Source organism: Podarcis filfolensis (assembly GCF_964270895.1).
Source record: "Podarcis filfolensis genome assembly, chromosome: 2".
NCBI classification, from domain to species: Eukaryota; Metazoa; Chordata; class Lepidosauria; order Squamata; family Lacertidae; genus Podarcis; species Podarcis filfolensis.
Genome location: NC_139605.1, coordinates 93,965,128 through 93,972,327, shown reverse-complemented (window position 1 = coordinate 93,972,327; position 7,200 = coordinate 93,965,128). Strand labels below are relative to the sequence as shown.

Here is a 7,200-nt window from a genome sequence, read left to right as displayed (position 1 = left end):
GTTGGGGATAGGAAGATGGACTACAGAAAACAAGTTAATCTTGATCTGGAACCACATCCCTTCTTTCCACATCAGGTTGTGGCCCAGGTGATATTAAACAGCAGACCAGGGGTGCAAATTGCACTAGACTTAGGAAACAAGGTTATGTTTTTGGAGGCTATGCATACTGACTGGAGATGTCAGTTGAGATGTACATGCCCAAAGGCCTGTTGGAGATTCCGTATATTGACCAGGAATGTGCATAGTCAGTTTATGTGCACATTCTCCATGATGCCTAGTGAATGTACACAATGATTAGCTATTAAACACATTAGATGCTCATCTTACACCCCCCAATATATGCATAATATAATATATAATAAATCTGTAAAAGAGTTGAATTGTGTCAGGAACTGGCTGGCTGAAAAGGAGTGCTGGGAGACTCCATCCAAGGAACCCCCTGGGAAGGCAGCGGAGGAGGAAGGCTCAGAGCCAGGATAAGAGTGGTGGGACTCAGAAAACTGGTCGGGTGGGGGGGAAGCAACAGGCTTGAGTGCAAGAGAAGAGCCAGAGTCAGCAAGCCCTTCAAGGGCAGGACAGGGGGCAGAGGGAAACACTTCAGTCCCGAGATCTGAAGGAGAGGAGGAAGGACAGAAGCTGAAACAGCTTCACAGGAGCTGCCCAGCCCCACTGTATTAAGCTCCCCTGCCACTTTGACTCCAAGGTCACAAAGGACTTTGCATGTAGTTGAACAAAAAGCTCAGAAAGCACAATGGGGGCTCCTTCCTGCTGGAGTTTATGCCTGCTTGGGAGACATCCGGCGGAGGAGGAGTGTCAGCGAAAAGCTGAAGGGGCCAAGAGCCAATCTTGGCAACCAAGCTTGCATGCTCTCTGCTTGTATGCTATTTTCTTGAATAAAAAGCTGACTTTACTTTGAATCGATGACCCAGTCCTGCCAAATTGGCCCACAAATGCTACATTAAGTGTCCTTTCATATTCTTCAAAGCAGCCTTGTTGACATTGTGTTGGCTGTAGCCTGATAGAACTTATGTTTCATACATTCGCTGGAATTAGAATTGCTATGGAAGTAGATCCCTGAAACTCTTCACTGCCTCTGCTATCCTCATGTGAGGGAAGTGGTGCAGCTGGGACTGGACCTCAGGGCTCAAGTCCACGATCCCACCACAGTCCAGCCTCCCTTCAAATGAGCACCCAGAGAGTAACAGATGATGGGGGCAGCAAGAAATAAGGTCCAGCAAAAAAACCTAGGCCAGCATGGGCATGTTGGTTCGCACTGGGGCTGACACTGGTTGTGTTATGGTTGTCATATGGAACCATGTCTTGAAACAATATATAGATATGAAAGCACAGATCTTTCAATTAATAATGAAGTATGGTGGACTTTGTGTAACCATGGCCTTAGCTCCTGAAGAAATGTCAAATCCACCAGAATGAGGGACAGGAGCAGGTAAGGTTGCCACCTGTCCCTTAAATGGGATTGTCTAGTGTTTCTTTTTTTTACATATATTTTCTTGAGTGTTTTCAACATAAAATACAATAAAAGCCAAGCTAATATAATAAAGTAAGAATGAGAGAGAGAGAGAGAGAGAGAGAGAGAGAGAGATAAAGAAAAGGAAGAAGAAAGAAAAAGAAAAATAAGCACAATGTCCTCTATCATAATTATATCTTAACCTTTTCCCCCCACACAGAAGAGTGAACTCTTCCCTCTCTTCCCCCAGCCTCCCACCCTGGGAGATCCTCTCTACCCTGCCTCTCACACAGGGCCCTTCATATTCCTTCCATCACCTTCCTGTGTGTATCTTCATTAGTTAATCTGTTGTACTACTTCTATTTTGGCCTGTTCTGCTTGACATTTAGCTTCCCTGTCTGACATTTCTTTTTCCACTTGTATTTTGGCCAACTGAATCTGTTGTGCTACTTGAAGCCTGGCTTGTTCTGCTTGAAGCCGGCCTTTTTCTTTCTCTGCCTCTATTTTTGCCATTTCAAGTTTTATTTTCATCCATTTCACCTCCTGACTAGAACTGCCCTCAAAAGTTGCTCCCTCAGTCTGAGCTTCTCCCTGGCTGTCTCCTCTCACTTGAGGAGTTCTAGATGGGAGTGCCATTGCCTGACAGGAATCTTTCCCTCAGAAAATATAAAATTTTATTGTAGTGCTTTATTTTACTTGTGAGTTTTATTTCATATCACAGTGCTACCTCCAATTGCAGCAAACCCCTCTCTTTTAACTACCAAGTGCTTATCTTACTGTCTTTGTGTGAGAAATATCTTTGACACCTGGAGGCTCAGGGAAGTTGAACAGATAAGGATTTATTTCGCAGAACAAAGTTGTTCAAACCAAAGATGTGTCAGGAGATAAAATTCTTTAAGGAAACAGTTAACTTATTTATAATTATATTAAATCTAGTGGATGTTACAGGCTTCTAAACAAGATAGTAAATGCACAGCTTATTTTCACTTCAGTTGCTTATTTTCAGTTATTACTCTTCAGTTAGATGTTACAGGTTTCTCAACAACATGGTAAATGCTCTGCTTATTGTGAGTTATTTCACTTCAGTCCCTTAACTTTTTATCATGGTGTTACAGTACATTGGTTCTTAAACAAGGTGGTACTTTCTGTCAGTTTCCCAGTCTTCTATAAATCACACTCCTGAGGTACTTCTAGAAGTGTAACAGATCCAGGGGATCACCACACCCTTCCTAACTGGTTTTGGATTCTTCTCTTTCAGGAAGATCTCTCCCCTCCTGACTGAAGTGTGACCCAAGTAGAGTGTTTTTCTTCACACAGCTCTTCTCCTTGCTCAAACTCAGCCTCCCAGTTTTCTTTTGTCTGAATACTCTCACAAGACACCAAACACTGTTTTTCAGTCTAAGCCTTTCTCTAGCTGTAGATATTTTCCTCAGGGTAGATTTTACACACACAGGTCAGGAGCTATACTCCTCTCCTACTTAATTTCAGAACCAACTTTCTCCTCAGCCCTCAGAACACTCCCATTCTTCGACTGCTTTTCTTTTTCCCTCCCAAAGCCTCCCAGAGTGAAGCTACCTGTTCTTCCAGTATTACCTAGACAGTGGGAAACCGCTTTAGCTTCTGTAATAATGGTATCCGTAGATTTTAAATTACAGCTTATGCAACAGAATTATACAACAGAAAAATATTATTTAGAATTTATTGGACTCCATTAGACTTGTACAGTGGTACCTCGGGTTACATGCGCTTCAGGTTACATAAGCTTCAGGTTACAGATGCTTCAGGTTACAGACTCCACTAACCCAGAAATAATACCTCGGGTTAAGAACTTTACTTCAGGATGACAACAGAAATCATGCGGCAGCGACACGGCGGCAGCGGGAGGCCCCATTAGCTAAAGTGGTGCTTCAGGTTAAGAACAGTTTCAGGTTAAGAACGGACCTCCGGAACGAATTAAGTACTTAACCCGAGGTACCACTGTATATAAAAAAGGACTGTCTAATGTAGCTCTATGTTGGAGATGTAATAAGGATAATGCCTCGTTGAAATGTATGTTATTGCAGTTGCCTATACTCACTAGGTTTTGGGAGAAAGTGTTAGACTGTATAAATATGACTGTGCGGAAAAAGTTAATATTCTCAAAGGAAAATTTTCTTTTTAATTATACCTATTGTATGCAAGCTGACAACTGGACAACAAAAATGGATTTTATGTGCCTTAACTGTGGCCAAAAGACTGGAACTAATGAATGTAAAGAAGAAAGCTATGGTCCCCTCTAATCAATGGATTGATGACATGACAACACTTGCGATGGCTTATAGATGCAGACTTCGTTTGCATAAATATATTGACTTTTGCAATGAGTATACAGAATAAAGTAGGTTATTAATATATGTATTAGGACAATAATAATACTCATATAGCTGTATGATAATGTATGGTACTGTAACTGCTTATATTTAGTGTATTATATTATATATTTTGCCTTTTTTTTCACTGCCAATACTATATAGATACACGAGCTAGGTTCATCTTGCCTGTACTACATAAATTTCCAGGTCGTACAGAACAACTTTATACCTCCCTGCTACTTCAAGATGAAAACCCAGATGTGACATACTAAGTTGCTAGATTTTGCGCTGCCTGGTGGATATTCGTCGAAGGATGGTTTGCGCCACAAACTGGGTCCAAAATGCAAGACCTGTGTTCTTTCACTCTTCCTCCCTTATAGTTGCTTTTAACTGTTGGCCTTGTTTTTATCTTTTATGTGTGATATAATCACCTTTTAACTACTAGTTTTTATCCCTTACCTGTTTTAAGTCTTATGTGTTCAGTTTATCCATATGTTTTATCTTATGCTGGTCTTTGACTGAAATAAATTTTGATACTGATATTATATCTTTTTTCTTATAATATTTTTATATTTTATATTTTTAGTTGTACTTTCCCCCCTTTCCTCTTTTCACTTTATTTTCTATAACTGAAATTTTATTATTAAAATATTAATAACAGAAAAAGAATGTTTTGGTTTGCATATTGTTTTAGAAAGTGCAAATTAGGTAGATTTGCCCATAAATGTGTACTGAACCAAATTTCTCCCATCCCTAATAAAAACAGAACTGATTGGACAGGATGAATCCTGCAGTTCAACAACAGCCTAAGTTGCTGACTGTGCAATATTGAGGAATGTGGGGATGTTTTGCCTCATCAAATATATGGATATGTAAAGCACAAACAACCTCAGGGGTATTTCGCTGTAGTTTCCTCCTCTCCCACTGTTACATTATAATCTGAGGAATATCATGCAACACAGAAACTTCTACACTAATCTGAACCTTGGCATACTTCCCAACTCCATTATGCAAGAGGAACCTACTCCTGAAAGGAAACTTTTTAGCTGCAAGACAGGGAAGAATATCTGCCCTAAATATTCCTGTGCAGAGTCACACTGAGTTTGACTACATGATTCAGAGCCCTGTTTGTCAAATGATCCTTTCAAAATTCTGGGAAAGCTTAGTGTGACATTCATGGAGGGAACTATACTAAAGCAAAGTTTTGTGTGCACTGCCAAGGCTTTTTCCTATGCACAATTCATTGCTGTTGTTTTTCAGAATTTCTGTAACAACACAAGTAACAAACATAAACAACAAAAGTTAAAAAAGAAAAAAGGCATCACATCATTTCATAATACCATTAAGAAGATTATACACAAGCAATCAAAGTGAAGTGGAATAAAAAACAAGTGAAGAAAGGAGAAAAGGGTCTTTTTCCAGGACAAATCCTCATTTTCATTATAAGAGTTGCCACAGCGATCCATAGTTAAATGTGTCCTCTTTATTTGCTCTTCAGAATATGGCAACCCTAGAGAGGGGATAGACTGGCAGAGTCCACATAGTGAAGAGATCACACAATGGTCCTGGATGTAAGTTTCAGACCTCACAGCATATTTGTGTGTGCGCATGCATGCACTCCTGAAGAAAGCAAATATTTCATATGAAGCAAAGGAAGAGCAGTGGCGTAGCGTGGGTTGTCAGCACCCGGGGCAAGGCAAGTAATTTGCGCCCCCCTAACCTGTGGATTTGCGCCCCCTAACCCATGGATTTGCCCTAACCCCAGATGTTGCGCCCGGTGCGGCCGGCACCCCCTGCACCCCCCACGCTACGCCACTGGGGAAGAGAGATATTCTGTTCAATTAGGCCATTCAATCTGTACATTCAATGTTACCCCACAGAAGTGGCTGGATGGTGAGAGCAGCAGTTTGAATACGGAGATGGAGGGAACCCCAATGCCATATGCAAACAACAGCAATGAGTGAGGAGGCTGTTGAAGGGAGTGACTCACTCTGTGGAAATATAGGGAGCATTATGTATATGCTTCTCTGTGTGGTTGGCTGTGACATGGATAAAAGGCCACTGCTGTTTCCTAGTCTCTGGAACCCAGAAACTATGGCTTACACTTACTCTGCATTCACTTTTCCAGTTTCCAGTGCTTTTAAGCACATAATTTTATCCACAATGCATATCCACTTTTATCAAATACTACTGTTCAATGCATTGTCTTTCAAACCAGCTTCACATCGAATGGAGTCTTTAAGCCACTCCTACTTCATCTCTCACCAAGGTGTGAACACCTTTGCATTGGATAAAAGTATCTCCACCCTGTGAACGCCCCCTGGTGCCAACAAAAACAGAAACCAATCTGACCTAATGTACCTGTTCTGATGTAAACTGCTAGGGTGGGAAAGAGCTGTGAAACAAACAAAAAACCTCATTGTGCTCTAAGGCGGTAATGGGAGCACACCCTACATTAGAGACAGTCAATTACTAGATCCTTATCAATGACAATAAGGTACAGCCATCCTCTGCTCTTAAAAATATATACAGTGTTGAAACCAAGGGCCAGAACGTCTTGTCTTTTCTCAGCTATATATGGAAAGTGGACAAAGGTAACACAACAGCTGAGAAAAGTTGACCTCTTGAATGTCATCTCAGATTATGCATATCCTGATTTTGCTGAGGGACAACACTCTTTCTTGCTATTCTAAAAACCACAGTACTTCCAGTTCTGATAATCTAAAATAGTTACCCAATATTCTAACAAAAGCTGCAAATTATATCATTTTCACATAGTTCATGTTCCATGTCTAGGTATACCTTGGGCATAAGCAAATTTGTTCCTTGTTCTTATATATATATATCTCAAGATGCTGTTTCCTTCTCTGAAGCTGTCACTTCTTTGTACTGATCTTACACTTCTTTTAAGTATGAGATGTCAGCTCCTAATGTCAGCTCAGTACTTTTCCACAGGCAAGACTAGTACCCTTTAGCCCATATGCTTGGCTATGCAGCTTTGGAGATCTTCCTAGGCAGCATTTTGGCCCTTCTCAGCAAACTTCGGGATGTACTTCTTTTTCTCCAGCAGTTGTTTGGCTAAGCTAATTTGGAATACATACTTTTACAAGCAATTTAAAGCAGCTAATCAATCAATTCACTACTGAAAAGTTTAAAATAAATGAATCCTCCTGAACAATCCAATCAGAATAATCTCATAGGTGCATTAACTTTATCTGAGATTCTGACCCCTACATTAAATTTTGTGAGCTGCAGCTGCCAAGTAAATTCTCGCACAATTCAATGCAAAAGGAAGAAAGGATGTTTAGTGTAGGTCGTGTGTATACAATTTCAGGGTCACAAATAAGTTATCTATGTCCATTCTAAGCTACAGTAAGGAAT

The 7,200-nt window shown here is 40.5% G+C and overlaps 1 protein-coding gene across 1 annotated transcript in view; it reads right to left on the bottom strand.

The window, feature by feature from the left end:
- LOC310755510 (autocrine proliferation repressor protein A-like) overlaps positions 1 to 7,200 on the bottom strand; it is a 101,321-nt gene that overhangs the window by 14,138 nt on the left and 79,983 nt on the right. The window lies entirely within an intron of this gene.